The following is a 17238-nucleotide window of genomic DNA, read 5'->3' as shown; positions in this document are numbered from 1 at the left end:
ACCACAAGGGTCTCGTCGCAAGCCCGATGGTCGCGACTATCACCTGGCCACTCACAAAAGCTGTGGGTGGTCACCCACAGCTTATCGAGCGGCCAGGAGGCCGGTTCCAAAAAAAATAAAAAATGCCCTAAGTCTTGGAGAAAGAGAGAGAAAGTGGATGGAGATAAAATACCAACCAATGAGCTCCTAACTGTCACTTTACAGGCTGTGTTTGAAAAATTACAGGAGCTGATTGCTTGGTGCTTTGGACCTCATTCAGAGTCGGTCGAAGCGGCCGCACGGTCGTACGGGAAAAGGGACCGGATATGCAAATGATTCCCTCGCAAGTTGCGTCCCTAAGTTTGGATCGGTAGCTGGCCGACCAAGGGGAAGAAGCGGCCGGAATTTAAAAAAAATACGCCCACTTCTCGTATGCATTGCACGTCATCCTCCGGCATATAAGGATTAATCGAGACCATCGGGAACCATCGGAACTGGTCGTAGAGCTTAAGGTTGACCATACCCTCTCTTAAGCTCTACGATCATCTCAGTGTAAAAACCTACCATGTCACATGTGCCATGACGCTACTTTGTTAATTATGCACTCCCATAAACCGTATGCACTCCCATAAAACGCCGTTCGCATAATTAGGCACGCCTGCGTACGGATCTCCAGTCCCCCATTTTCAAGCACCTTCCCCTGTTACCACCCACAAACGCCTCAATCTGTCACTCAAACTACCGACCTGGCTGTGTTCAAGGAGAGAGAAATTTCTGATCGTAGCGGCTAGTTTGCGCATGCGCATTGCGAACTTTACGCATGTGCAGTATAGCGAACATCGGTGGCGTACGACCGTGTGGCAAATTCAACTGACTCTGAATGAGGTCCTTTGTAGGATACTAGGGCTCTATGTATTGCCTTGGAGAAAAATAAAGTGATTGGAGATAAATTATCTCCAATCACTTTATTTTTCTCCAAGGCAGTACATAGAGCCCTAGTATCCTACAGCCACTTTGTTTTGGAAATGACGGTTGGTAGTCGGCATAGAGACAAATCTGACATGAGCTACTTTTGGTAATTTGAAAGTGATGTGGTTCTTGCCTTCTGTGAATTGTTTGCCAAAGTCTTCAAAGTATTGTCAGAGAGAGAGTTCTCCTGTAATACTACAGTTTTGGAATGGTGTGCAGGGAATAACCTCCACAGTGCTCATTGCAGTGATCTAATATGTGAGTAAATAAACTTGGATTTTATGTTTTTAATAACTACATGATCCTATGTTGATGTGGAGAATACAGTATTTATGAAGGTTATTCCCTGCACTTCATTTCAGAACTGCTAACCAGGGACTTTAATAATAATAATAATAATAGCTGTTGCTTAACTACATTTTCCATGATGCCAAGCCGAAAGCAGCAGCTAAAGTGACAAAGGTTGCAGATCCCTGGTGACTAGTGCATATTCCCATTAATTGTTTACCACATTGCTATCTTTCAATAGGCTGCATCATAGACAAGCGAAGGGGGGCATTAAAATTCCCGGAATCCCCCACTCTAGACCAGACTTATTGATTACAATATGTAGATATACTACCATATGGCCATTTCTAGCATGACTCAAGTAATTGCTGCAGCTCGTCTTGCAGGCCCGTGTGATTTGCAGGCTTTTCCAGACCAAGAAATTATGCATTCATATATATTTATATACATAAGCTAGTATTTGGGTGAAAAGCACATTTGAAATACTCACTTTAAAAATTCTACACTTGTCCCTAAGCAGAGAACCCTGGTACTTTTACATCTGTATATTAGCCTGGCATTTCTGTCGAGGGGTAATATAAACTCTTGTGACAGAAATCGACCAGCCGTAAAGCCTTAAGTCCGGTACACACTAGACGATGCCTAGTGTGTACCGACCTCTTTAGCGACGGGGTGCCGGCAATGGCAAGTGCGTACGCTGGCCGGTGCTGGAAGCGGCGGCGCGACAGCAGGGACCATGCCGCATTCTGCATCATGGCCTCCGCTGATATCGCCCGTCAGACCTGCATGCAGGCCTGATAGGTGATGTGTGTGATGACGCGCAGGAGCATGCATCGTCAGTGACATAGCTGGTACACACTGGCCAATGTGGACGATATGTCTTCTAGTGTGTACCCGGAATTACTTCACATGAGGGTGCGTGCAGAAATCCGTGATAAGTGCAGCCTCCGGTCTAGTCGCCCAAAACAATTGAATTCGCCCCCGGCCACTTTAGACCTTAGCTTAGTTCTCTCAAACAATTGAATCCCTCCCGAAGAGAAAAAAATAAATAAAAGCCAAGCATCGCCAGGCATTACAGATAGTATATTTATATATTGAAATTACCTTTGTACAGCTCCGAGCTATGTAATATTTTCAAACTCCTCCACACCAGTGAAAATTCAGAACTACCGGTATGTTAGGAGTTAGATAACACATAAACTACAAGCTAAAATTGGTAGTTTCAATATAAACATTTAATTTGACTACCAAGTTTATGTTTTTGGAAGGTGCAATTTATTTTCACTCCACGGGGGGAATTCAGTTGTTCTATGCGGCGCGCTAATTAGCAGGCGACCGACTGAGCAATTCAATTGTTGCTCCATTCAGGCGCGAATGCCGTGGCTGCACACATTTCTGCTCGCAGCCTCCTGAGGTGGCGAGCAAAAATGTGCAAAAAGTCCGTGGTTTAGGCGTCCTAACCAGGACTCTATTTGGGCATGACTAGCTTGATAATTAATGGCTGCCCAAAAACAATTGCTCTGATGGGGCCACATGAATTATTGCAGTGCTAAAAACAATTGAATCCCCGCCCCCCCATATGGTCTAGAAATACATTTCCAATTATGCAGCAAGAGTATCATAGGTGTGGTTCAGAGACTTCTAGTTGATCAACTTTTGGTCTAGATATATAAAAGGCTCTTGAAATTGGAGTTTGGAACAATGTACGTTCTGGAACTCAGAAACCGGTTACTGTTTATTTTCAGTTAGTATTTCTAGTGTTATTCTACTCTAATTAAACTGAAATAAAAACAGCTGGGGTTGAAAATTAATTCCTTTTTATCCTCCATTAATGTTGGCCAAAGACTATGGTACTGCTAGATGGTCAGATAGGTAGTCAGTGGATGCTACTAGCTCTGTGTGTTTAACAAAGCCAATCTTTCTGGAACTCTCAGTTTAAGACTCGCCTTTCATTTTCTATGCTGCATTTAACCTAATAATGATTCTATGTTACAAACAGCAATAATATCTTTCAGCATACTTAATCAGAATAGACTTAATACTGTCACTACTTATTAAGCTCGCTTGAAAAGCTAGACGTTTTTTTCTGGTCTTTCTCCCTCCTGTTATTGTTGGTCTTGGCAGGCTGCTTCAAGAGAAAGAAAATGCAGCATTGGCCTGCACTGGAACAGTACAAATTCTGTAATGGTGATTAGAAGAGCATCATGGTTCGTGCAGGAAATTAGTCCTGTCTGCATAATTGTGTCAGCCGTGAAGATTATAGATTTCATATGCATGTATTCAGAAATCTTTTACGCTGTTGTAAGTTAACTCATTCTTCACTCAGCTACATGTCTGGGGGGTAACCAGTGGGTGTTCTGGTTTGTATAAGATAGGTGGGGTTTTATGCAGCCACCGAAATATATGGAAAAATGTTATTTCAAAAAGCTATATTCATACATGGCACAGCAATTTGTGATCATTATCGTATACATAACCTGTACTAATGATCTCTAAAGACATTCCTGTGACAGCTATGCCATACAGTGAGCCTTTGGTGGTGAATATGCCTACCCCAAATTTCTGGTGGATAGTACATGACTTATTGAGGTCCCACACTGTCCCTCGGCACATGGATCACAAAATGCCAACGTTCCAACAGTCCCAATGGCATTTTGCGGTTATGGCCTCAAACTGAATTCCCATCCTCTGATAAGCGAATGGCTGCCAATCAGATTGTTAGGTTGAACTGGACAGACTGATTCAGTGGTAAAAATGCCCTGTTGCCTGCACACCAATGGTGCTAAACAAGTTTCATTTTTATTGAGTAGTATCGATATGTTCTGGTTGTAAGTCAAATTATAACTCTGACACACACATTTATGCCTGAAAGATCACATTCATGCATTTGCTAAGCAATAGATTTAAAACCCCTTTTAATGCATGCTTTCCTATAACACGTTATTTCAGTCATCAGTGTGCTTCATTCCTTGTGATGCCGATTTCCTGCTTGATAGTATTAAAATGTTCATTCTTTAGATAATTTATAGCAAGGAAAGAAAGTTATTAATTCTTTATAACTATCTATTTTGCTGAGCTCCTTTACTTGGCCTTTGATAATTGCAGTTTGAAATAGCTAGTCCTGGGCAAAAAGTGCCATCTATTGCATAAACTGACAGAGCAGGACATGACTGCCTGTGACTGTTCATTTTAGTAAAATGTAAATCCTGTGTGTTATATTTCATGGCTAGCCAATAAGATATAGCTTTAGATGCTAGTCTGGTCAAAGATTTATGCTGCAAATAAAGATGAATATATTTTGATATTAATTTTAGCCTTTTCCGTAGTTTCTGGATACTGCACTCAAGTCAGTTGGTATGGTTGTAGGAGATGGTCGTATCAGAGTTAATGAGCCTGCTGCACACAGTGTACAAATCAATGATTCCGGTATTAATACTAGAGCCTCTTCTATTTATGATGATTTACCAAGGGGGATGCATCAAAGTGTAGTGGGTTCTGACATTCAGTCACTTTGGCCACGATTCAGTTCAACGATGATGAATAGCCCCAGGAGGAAGCTCCAGGAGCTATTCAATTCAACGCAATGTTTGGTCTGGCTAAAGCATTTCTTCTCACACCTCCCTGAGGGTGCGAGGAGAAATCCGACAAAAGTGTCAGCCGTGCGGCTGTTTTCCGGCTTAGCGCGGCGCTAACAGCCTCCCGGCCTGCACTTTATTTGGAGAATGATGATTCTCATGACTAAACACCCAAGTTGAGTTGCGAGAGTCGCATTCCTCTGACTTAACAGTGTGCTGAATTGAATATCCCTGGGAGCTCCCTACCCTACCAACATCGCTTTGAATTGAATCGCAGCCTTTAACCACTGTTAAGGTTAGTGGTGAATAATGCCCCTTTTTAATATGGGTAATTTTACCAGTATAGTATAATTGGACTGCTCCAGGTCTTGAATGAGAACTTCTAAGTTCAGTAATGGCATATTTAGGCTTAACAAACCTTTGGAGGACATGTTGGTTTATACATGCACAGTTATGTCCTCATACACCTAGCATGAATACGTCATGAGGCACAAGACAACTAGCATGAGTGAGACGCCAGGTCCCATGTGACTGTTTGTGCCGGGTGTCTTTTTATTTTGTGTGCTCTTTTTGGCTCAAAATGCATCTTAGTCACACACAGATATACAAGTGTCACATATCAAATTAGTCAGTGCAGTCTCCTGGCTCGTCCTAGAATCATCAAATTGCGAATGAGGCCCCCATGTAACAACGAAGCGTAATTCCTTTAGCGCTCGCTAAAGGGGTTATGCCACCCTCTCTGAATTTAATAATGTTTGTCAAGCAATGTGCTCCCCATTGCCGGCAAAGCCAGCGAAGCCATCCAGGCACTTGCGCAGACGGACCAGCGTTAGGCTGCCAGCAGGTGAGCGGAGGACTTCACTGGAGGGGTAAGTATTAATAAATACTGATGGCAATATTGCTTGTATCACAGTGATACTAAATGAAAGAGAGAGAGAGTGAGTATAATGTCAAAGAGGCTAGGGTATCTAAAATATTTATAGGGGTGTATATTGCATATAGTAGGGGTAGGCAAGATGTGTCAGCCACTGTGGAAATACACATCCCAGCATGCCCTGCAGCAGCTCTTGCATGCACTAACACCAAAACTATGGCAAGATGAGATGTGTAGTTCCACAGAAGCTAGAGTTACTTTACACCTAATTTGTGAGGAATTTGAATGTATTTACTATACTTAGCTATTTCAAGTTAAAAGTAACTAAACACAACATATGTATAGCTGCCATTGATTGATTGGTTCAGCAGTAATAAGCTACAACAAATCAATTAATCTCTCCCACTGTTGTACAACTTGAAGATGAAGTAGGAGTGGGTCATTCTGCTGGTCATGGAAATTGATGGCAACTCACATGCTTCAAGCATGTAGTTGAAAAGAATGTCCTGTTATCATTAGTCCAGAGTGTCCTGGATCGGGCTGACCTATATTATACCCCTTTTGCACCAAAATCCTGGGTCTGACCCGGGATTTGCAACACGTTTCCAACCCAGATCAGACCCGACCCGGGCTATCCATTTTTCAATTTGCCCTGCTGTAACCGCTGTTCAATCTATCTTGCATACTTATTGTCTTATCTTTTAGAGCATGCAGCCATAGCATAGGAGGGTGGTGCATTTCTATCTTACATGACTTGAGAGATTAGTTAGCATGTCTCCAAGGTAACAAATGTGTTGGAAATGGTTTTACCCCTGTACAGGTTACAGATAGGTGTATTCTTGCATGGAGGTTTGCAGGGTCTCACAGCAAGCCAACATGCCTATTGTCCCAAATATATGAAGTGTGATCTCAACTGTCCTTAATGAAGGGTGATGTTGAATGCCAGGAATAGACTCAACTATTATTTACTATCATACCTGAAAATATACATTTTGAGGATGTACAGGCAACAATAGGTTGTACATTGGTAAGCAGACAATTAGGAACCATAGTGATTTGTGATGTCTGTCTCGGTTGACCCTGTAGTAGCCAGCTATGGTTAATAGATTTCTCTATGCATAGGTACATGGCATGTCCCCATAGTCCAGTCACCCTCAGATCACGGAGCTATGTGTAAGTGAGAACATCGAAATTACAATTTGTTTGCCCCTCTATACATGGTTGGAGAGCATCCCAAGCCATGGCTAGAGGGCATGGCTGACTGAACTTAGCTGAGAATTTGGACACCAGTGCTATGGATGATGGGGTCAGGAATTGGGTGGCGTATTTTATATAGAACTATACCACAAAAATTAAGAAACATTATTTAAAGGTTCATACACATGCAAGTATAACACATGCAAGGGGGAGGGGTGCCGTTAAATTACTGCCACCTGGAATGCCGATGGCGGAAGGCTGACCCGGGACTAAAGATAGGCATCGGAATGCCGACGCCTATCTGTAGCCCCACGCCAAAATCCCAACACCCGGCATCACGAACGAGGTAAGCCGGGGAGAGAGCTTATAGCTGCGGAGTGGAGGGTTATGTTTAGACACCCCTGGGGGTCTTAGGGTTTAGGCACCCCCTGGAGAGGGTTAGGCTAGGGAGGTTAGTGTTAAACACCCCTGGGGGAGAGGTTAGGGTTAGTCACCCCCTAGGAGGGTAAGGTTGAGGGTGCGGGAAGGGGGGGATTAGGTTTAGGCACCTCCGAGGAGGACTTATGGTTAGGTACCACTGGGGGGAGGTTAGGGTTAGGCACCCCTAAGGGAAGGTTAGGGGTGGGAGAGGGGCGGGTTAGAGCACTTACCGGCCGCTATCGGGATATCCTCCCATCAGGCTTCTGTCGTCTGTATGAGAACCGGCGGCTATTCAGCCATCGGTATTTAATACCGATTCCCAAGTATAATATGCATAGCTTACATTACATTGACAGTAGGAAAAATCTTCAGTTTTTTATTTATTTCCTGCCTCTTGCTATTAAATGTGACGTGACAAAGTGGATGGTACTATAGAGATAAAAGAACAACCTAAAAAAAGAATTTATTAACAAAACCAGTGCTGCTGCCAGGTCAAGAGCTTGTCTCATAATACCCATTACCATTTAGATTAGTTATTCAAGACAACCAACATTTCGTGGTTGATTAGAAATCCTTGTACAAATGTCCATCTATCATTTGTCCGAAATGTTGCATTTTTTTGCATACTGAATTAGATTAGTTGTTTTCTAAGATTGAGTCTCATGTAATCCTGGCACGAAACATCACCCCTTCAGACTTGAATGTCACAGCACTCCTAGGAGATGTTTTGTTGTCTGATGTTTCCTGAGTGGCTCATTCCTCTCAATAACTTGTCTCTCATTCATTATGCTTTCTGTCCTAACTGCGACTGCTTGTATAGTATTTGTCCTTGTCTCTGCTTTACGTATCATTTAGTTTGACTCATGGTATTTATGTATATAATAGTTACTGTAGGTCCATTTGTTGTGCAGACATGTAAAGACATTTACAAGAATATGGTACAAGAGTCCGGTCCCAGACTCATGGAAAGGTTCTGAGGATAGTATCAGGTGGATATATATATGTATATATATATATATATATATATATATATATACGTTGACCACCATAGTAAAGAGTTTACACTTGTTTCCCGGATGCTTAAGTGTCCTGAGTGCTGCTTTCTTTGGTTCCATATGATTGGGGCGCTGACCCCCTAGACGGGCACCGGAGCAAGTTACCCCTGGAGGGGACCAGAGTGCCGGAGGATTTTAAATCACTTTTATAAATATAATTGGTTATTACTGTTGCAGTGGTTGCAATACTGGAATAAAGTAATTACTGTTCCAGTGTTGCAACCACTGCAACCATTGCACATTAATGTCGGGAGCAGTTCTCTCACTATTACATCATAACATAGAGCATTACCAAACAGCTGCAGTCATGCTATTGAGGGCCAAGGCACCAGCATGGCCTTATACTGTCTATATGTAAATGAATGTGTGTTAAAAAAAAAAAAAAGTCATGTATTCTTGTCAGAGGTCAGAAAGACTCTTGGTGAAGAGTTAGCCTCTTACATGAAGATTATTCACTATTCATTCAGGATTTAGAAAACTGTCTACAATAACTATAAAAGCCTTTAATCCTCAACTTTTAATATAAAAATGAAGAAATCGTTTCCACTTCCAGTGCTTTTATTATTAAAGAAAGGCCAGAGATTTGCTGAGCTGTTTCAATTCCTTCTGAAGGCTTTTCCTCTTACTAGGAAGTCAGCTGAAATCACAGCACTTTGTAAAAAGTTCATGGGAAGAATTAATCTGTCTATAAACTAGAGGATCATAAAAAAATGCAGATCAAACACTGATCTGCTATGTGATACTGAGATAAAAGAGCTTCATTTGCAAACTCCTTAAATATTGGCAGGCATAAGGGTCAAGATTTTGTGTTATGAAAAGCTAGAGATAATTAATGTTGTTGAAAGAAGACTTTTCCATTGGCGTCTCTCAGACTCGCCCCTCAGACTGGATCACTCATAAAAGAAAATAGGAAAATAAAGAGTTGTCCATTGAGGTATTTCCAATTTAAATGAACCACAAATAACATAGATAAAAAAGTCATTTAATCATGTGCCTGCCTTTTATTTCTTTTTTTATACCACATGAAGGACTCAGGTGGCAGGAAATGTTTTCTAAGAAAGGAACACAAAACATTAGAAAGCTGTGTACAAATATGTAATATTATCTGTTGGATGTTGTATTTGGTTTACATGTGAGGTGCATTATTATCGTGGACAACCCTTGTGCTTTGTTCATTCACTGTAAAAAAATAAATAATGAAAGGAAAAACAAGTGTTTCTTTGTATAAAAACTTCGCAACTAGTCACATAAGCAAACTCTTAGTGTACAAAGGATTTTAATAAGTGAGAATATATATTATATGTAATATACCCGCTTTATTTGTGATGTACTAACATTGACGGCATGATCACTGGTCATGAGAAAAATCAACATGTGGGGTTAGTGCTCACCAGACTGAAACTACTCACCTCCATGCAAGGCACACAGTGCCCCCCTACCCCCCCCCCCCCCAACACGCCCCTGCCTCACCTCTACTACTGTACACCCAGTATAAATACACTGTTAATACCTTGGCTCTCTGCTGTTGAATGGTTCCTGTGTGGGGGAGGTGCACCATGTAAAATAATTACACCCAATAGTCAGCAGGTTACCTTGGATGACAATAAAATTGTAGAAATGATGATGAGCTTTATAATTTTTTAATCGTGTTGATCAGTATTAAGACTATAATAAAAGGGGTATTTACCTCACTACCTATGCCCGTTCACATAAACAGTCCTGTCATGACACTTCATTTTGCATCTCTGACGTCTAGAAGGAAGTTTCCACTTTCAATAAAGTGTCTTTAATGGCGTGGTCAAACTTGCATTTGCCAATGTTACATGATTCTTTGAGATTTTATTTAGAAGGTACAGCACATGGGGGGGGGAGGGAATTTTAATATTTTTTTTTTTGACCTGTGATAATTAATGGGCACCCAACAGAGCAATTTAATTGTTTTGGGCGCTGATTAATTATTGTGCTTGTCACGCCCAAAAGTACAAGGTTTAGCTGCTTAAAGCGGCTAAACCCATCTAGAGCAGAAATTTCGTCGCCGGCGGCTCTCGTGCCCGAACGGAGCAACTATTGAATTGCTCTGTGAGGCGTCTTTGGACATAGCTGCTGTGCAAAAATAGCCACCTCCTGCATGCTTATGTGATCCGCTACTGCATCTAAAAACGTAGCATCCAATCACTCTGCATGAACATTGGTCTCACAAACCCTTCGGATGAATAGTGGAGGCTTGGCAGTACTTTGGGAATGACTGAGATCCAGTACCGAGGTGCAGAGTATTCACCAGGGACTCCCGCAAGGAGGTTTGGACTTGCCTGTGTCTGACACGCAGGTCGCAGTCCTCTGACTGGGTTTCCTAGTACAGGTGCCAGTGTACACTGGAGCGTAGTTGGGTACATTGTAAGTGTACTCACAGTCAGTAAGCCAGGTCAGAACCAGATGGACGAAGCGGTACCAAGGATCAGACGGAAACAGGTCGCCGAAAATAGCCAAGGTCAAAACCAGAATTACCAAATGTAGTATGCCCGCTGCCCCGTCGGCATTACCTGACACCAGCACTGCTGGATCCGGTAAGAAGACGCTGGGATCTGGCGCGCTGTGATACTGGCCTCAGAACTCCCCACAAAACTGAGGCAACACTGCTTCCTATCGCCGCCCCATCCCCGCCTCCAAAAGACAGTCTGCAGATTAGGGGGCACTGCATGTGCAGTACAGAAAACTTTGGAGATGTAGGGAAACCATTGTTTTGCGTACATCTCTGAATCAGACCCATTGGCCGTTCATTTCAATGGAGCTGTGTTTTACATATGGAAACTCCATAGCAATGAATAGACTGTTGACATAAATGGACATAACCAGCATTCTTAATTTGTTTTTCCCCCTCATCAATTGAGATTCAGTTAGCATCTATTTATGTTCTCAAACAGGGAAGTCCCTTGGGCCCTCCTTACCGCCAGCCAATGACAGTGCGATTAATGTGTGATACTGCTTGTTTTGGGCTGAGTGGCCATGGAGAGTTGGTTTGCATTCATTCTAGGCTTCTTGTGGAGTAGTGTGTGTGGAATGCTTTTTTTTTAGTTATTATTATTATTAAATTGTAATTCACTGTAAATAAAATTTCCAGTGGGTACCAAGTAGTCTAATTGCCGTGGATTACAAATAAAGGAATTAATTAATTGGTGAACAAGAGTATGGAGACTTCTTTCTTCAACAGAAAATAATTTGACAATTTATCTGTTTTAGTTACATAAATTTAGTAGTTTAGTATGGGGGTCTTATGGACTGTTTAGTAAAGATACTAAACAAGAATGGCATCAATGGTCCAAGTATAATGGATTTTAAAAGTGGCGATATTGCCCATAGCAACCAATCCGATTCTAGCTATTATCTAGAAGGTGCTAGATAAATGTTAAGTAGAATCTGGTTGCTATGGGCAACATCTCAACTTTTAAATGCTCTCACTTTAGTAAATATACCCCCTGGAATCAGAATATTCCACAACGCTGGTAGTCTCTGGGAGAAGGGGGGAGGATTCCTTTGGCCAAGCTATTTGAACTAAAAGTATATTCATTTTTAAATAAAAAGGGAAATGTTGACTTTTAAGTTCTTTAACCGGTCCCAGTAATATTCACTTGCACTGCTTCCCTCTGCAATAGCGGGAGTGGGTGGTCCTCATTACTAACAGGAAAGATGGCAGCATTAGTTCCTCTTGTGATAGTGATACCTATATTTTTTGGTCAGCATAGTATACGTACCTATTGCCAGTCCTGCACTGATCAGCTGATCAGTGGTGGGTTTCTTCCTGACCCTCTGGGGTGTGGGTGTTGGGGTAAAGGAAAAAAGAGACTTCAGCAGTAGCACCTTTGCCACTTCCGTCGTCCTAGTATAACTAGAGGTCTCAAAGACTAAGAAAACTTAACCACATAGTTGTAAAATGTAATTTTATTGCTCACCAACTATAGGGCCTGATTCAGAGTTGGGAATCGAGTTAGGGTGGGTACACACCTGAACTACCTGCAATCGTGCCGATGTTCAGGGCGATTTGCCTTCACCCTGGACATCGCATGACTGCCGGTACACACTGCACGATTTAATGAATGTCGGAACGATTACTTGTTCCGTCCTTCATTAATATGTATGGTGCTGCTTGCGTTATCATGCGATTGGCCGTTCAGCACGGCCAATCACACAATATTGCATGCGACCGCAGGAGCGCGCAAGTCGGACATACACACTGCACGATATGCTCGATTTGTCGTTCCGATTGGGCTATATCGGGCCGATATCGTGCAGGTGTGTACCCAGCCTAAGACAGAGCAAGTAACTCTGTACCTGGACAAACCATGTTACAATGCAAGGGGTGCAAATCCATAAAAAAAAAATTTGCATGCAGGGTAAATACTGGCTGCTTTTGCATGTAGGCCCTGATGCAGAGCCGGACGCTCTGACCAGAGCGCTCGCTCTGAATCAGGGCCCACCTCCATTAATATGGAGCGTCCTCCTGGACGCTCGTATAGCTGTGGGTCACCACCCACAGCATATACGAGCGTGCAGGATGATGGTCGCGATGGTCTTGACCATCGCGACCATCGAAACTGCGAGCAAAAGCCTGCGGTTGGGTTTTTCAACCGCAAGGCCAGGAGTGATTTTGGCTCTATCAGAGCCAAAATCACTCCCACTGACATCACTAGTGATGTCAGTGGGGCCGGCTTCAGACGGTAGGCGTTCCCTTGGGAACGCCTCCGTCTGGCAGGCACGCCCCCGGCACGCCCACCAAAGGGGGCGTGCTGTCAGTCACCATCAACAGCACGCCCCCTTTGATGAGACACTCCGAGCGAAGGACAGCCGCTCGCGAGTGGGTCTGAATGAGGGCCATAGTCCACAAATGCTGGACAGCTTTATTATTAAACTGCAATTTAGATGTCAGTTTGGACACCTCCCTCCCAGATTTAAATCTCTTTGAACATTTTAAATCTGCCCCACCTGCAGTGCAGCAAGATCCAGTTACTTGTTCTTTCTTTTTCTATTCCAAACTCTGAATCAGGCCCATAGAGCGAAAATCATATTGTACTTTATAAAATAATCAAATCAGAATCAAATTAAAACTTTAAAATATGATGCAAATTGCTCACTAGGAGCCACACCGCCAAATGACTGATGAATGAAGTGACTGGGATTGCCAATAGCAGCTCAGCCAATTGCAGCTTTTCCTATGCTAGCCACTTAACAACATTAACAACATTCTTGGTCAACTGAAAATACACTCATTTAGTGCTGGAGCATTTAGTGCAGCAGTTAATAATTTCATATGGTTTTACATATAATTTCCACTGGATTATAACAAAGAAGATTCTCCATTGGGCTACACTGTGAGTTATTTTACTGTATTTCTATTGTGTTTTTATCTATAGTTAAAATGGTATAGTAGGGGAGTCTCATTTCAATAAAATGTTAACACTTTTAAGTCTATTTACTTCAGTTACTGTAGTAAAATAGGATTCCCCACCATCTCTTATAGTTTCCAATCTCTATCTCTACTGTCCCGCTTCTCTCCATACTTTCCTACTCTCCCACTTTACTTAATCAGGCCTCACCTCCGGTGCATGAGGATGTGAATTCGGTGTGAATCACACTATCTCACACTCCACCATTTTCCAGCATGTGATCTCGCATAGTTCTAAAAAGTAGACAGGTACAAGTATTTATCTTGGGAGTTTTTGAGACAGATTTGTCGAAAAACTCTTCAAACTCTAAATTGGACCATAGGTGTTTACCTTCAGCCAAGTGGCATCAGATGAAATCAGATCTAGAAACAGTTTACAGAAAAAGTCATTCTTTGTGAATGTTTAGTAAAATATATGAGGTGAGTGCCCCATGTCAACAAATTTGAGTGACTATAAAAAGCTTGCTTGACTTTACAAATGAAAAATGGAGCAATTCAATTCAATGCGATGCCGAATAGCCCTAGGAGGGAGCTCCCGAAGCTATTCAATTCAGCGCGATGTTTGGTTGGGCTATAGGATTTCTTCTCGCACCCTCCTGGGGATGCAAGGAGAAATCCGACAAAAGTGCCGGCCGCGCGGCTATTTTCCGGCTTAGTGCGGCGCTAACAGCCGCGCAGCTGGGACTTTAGTCAGAGAATGCCGATTCTAGTTAAATCGCGAGAACAGGCATTCTCCGATTTGACAGTGCGCTGAATTGAATCGCTCCGGTAGCTCCCTCCCGGGGCTATTCAACATCGCATTGAATTGAAACGCTTGAATGTTTTTATATATTTCTTTTTTTAGACCTACAACTATTCCTTGTTTTACTGCACAAGACTCGCACTCCATACACGTGGCAGCCTGATACAATTCAAGGATCAAATCTGCAGCATTTCACCCATCCATCACCCATCACCCATCCACCCTTCAAAGGGGCCACACATTACCATTAATGTCGTAGTAGTGAATTAGCACTGAAATTACTTCCACATCACTCATCTGAAGATGCCCCCACATATCAATCAGACTTTCACTTGCCTCTCAGACTATCCCCCATGTAAATTGACACTCAGTGAAGTACATACGAGCTTTGCAGTGCGTTGTACATCTTCCGGCGGGTTACATTAGGCTGTTTCTGCTCAAAGCTCCATCAGACTTTTGAGATAAAATGCAGTGGTGCTGCTCTTGTGTGAGCTAGAATATGCACTGTACCTTCAGCTGGGTCACTGTATTGGATCTACAAGTCTATCGGTGCCGGCATCCTGACCGTCGGGATACCAACTACATCCCAGTCTATCTGCTTGCTAAATTTCACTGAGATTTCCTTCATCTGTTTTACATAGAAATAGCTTCCCCTAAAGCAGTGGTTCCCAAACATTTTTGAATCACGGCACCCTAGAGTATCAGCATTTTTTCCACGGCACCCCTGGGCCAAAAGTTTCTTATTGAGAAATTCAGCAAAAATAAATGAAGTAAATTGTGCTTATACAGTATGTCACCCTTAGGTTCAGTTATGTGGTGGCCAGCAGGGTTGCGCTTCTTTTTGTCCACATATTTTTTGATTGGCAGCCACTAGCACTGGTTTTGCTTATCACACTGAATAAAAATAATTTTGTTTGGTACTTGACCACCAACCCGAGGCACCCCTGCAAGTGCCCTGAGGTACCCCAGGGTGCCACAGCACACAGTTTGGGAGCCACTGCCCTAAGCCATTATATAAAGGGTCTCCATTTGCAGCACAGTCCTCATACACCTGTCCACAAATCACACCAAATAGCCTTGTATGGTGCACCACTGACTTTGTGACTAATCTGTGCCATGTGTCTTGTCACGCACTTTATCGACAACAATGTTTTCATCTTATTCGCATCACTAATGTGACAAAATTACATTGCAAGGTACTCTGGATACTGGCTCTGCCATGCATACAGCTGCTGTGTGCGACTGTGACACTAACCTGGGCAAAAAGGTAACAATGGAGCACCAATACGCCTGAGCCACACCATACGTCACGCCACGCATCGTTGTGCTTAACTTAATACCAATGACTTAGTGACAACAATGCAGCTACGGTTCGCATAAGACCTTGTTTGACAAAAATGCGGCTACGATTCGCATAAGATGCTGAGTTCAGGAATAAGTGTATGAAAGTCTGGGAATCGCTACCTGTCATGGAGCATCTAAGCCACACCAGACATCTACTAGCTACTAGAATCTTGCTAAAGCGCACATGCTAATACTACACTGGTTATCCAGGCAGAAATAGCTCGCTTGCTTTGCTTGGGTCCCATATAGGTGTGAGAAAAAAAAGGGAGATTTTTCCTACTGTAGTAACCTGTTACGTGCGTAGCTGCCATCGCACTTTATTGAGTCTGCCCCCTAAAGTGGCTGTTCCTCCCATCTCCTGCTACTGATACCTATTCCTATTCCACAAACTATTCTACTGTCATTTCCCACTGCGTGACTGCACTACTACCTTGCCTTTTTAGTATTAGCAGAAACTAGAATTCCAAAGGCCCATTCCTCTTCATGTCAACAGTACATAACCATTTATTCTGCATTGTGCTTTTTCATTTTAGGGGATAACATACATTATTATGGCTTTTGTGTGTCCAGCTTTTCAGTGGGTTAGCTGGAAGTCCTTTGGTCCGAATGCAAATTATGAGCCACACACACTCAGGCTTTACAGTGTATGCCAGATGCATGTGGTTATTTATATATGGCAGTAGTATGCCTTTTATTTTTTAATTTCTTTATTATTACTAGATTTTTTTTTTTTTTTAGAATGTTCCATAATTTCCCTACCCACTCTGCATTTGCACTTCCAATCCCTTTTTCCATGCATTTCTCTTCCTTCTCTCTCTTATTTTATCCTGCTGTTTTCATCATTTTGAGTGGAATCTTTATTGTCATTGGTTTGCTGGAGCCCATATACATTCTCTATTTCTCCAGCCATAACTAATTTTGAGTAATGTGCAGAGCTCTACTGGAATGCATCATCATGGGCAACCAATGAGAACACACTTTACCATTCAGCCCAGAGGCCAGTAGCTACCGCTGTTGTCAGAATAGTTTCCAGAGCTTGGCTCTTATTGGAAACCTCCATGTGTTCAGAGGACACGTGTGAGGATTTTTGGATTAAAGAAGGGAGTTGTGCAGTAGGGAACAAGTTATTTTGGTTATCATATTCATTTGACAGCAACACAATATTACCTGGGCATTTGGAGGTCATTGCAGGTTCTCACTTGGAGCGCAGAATGTTTTGAAGTACCTGTTAGTATAACGTGACAGCACAGCCTCTCTTGGTGCTACTAACGTTTCTCGCTATACAAACATTATACAGGTTTTCCCACTACTTCATTACACTGCTTGTTTACCTTCATATAAACTGAACTTAAATCTCA

This window comes from Taudactylus pleione, unplaced genomic scaffold (assembly GCF_031769625.1).
Source record: "Taudactylus pleione unplaced genomic scaffold, aTauple2 ptg000479l, whole genome shotgun sequence".
Lineage (NCBI taxonomy): Eukaryota > Metazoa > Chordata > Amphibia > Anura > Myobatrachidae > Taudactylus > Taudactylus pleione.
This window is presented reverse-complemented; position numbering follows the sequence as displayed.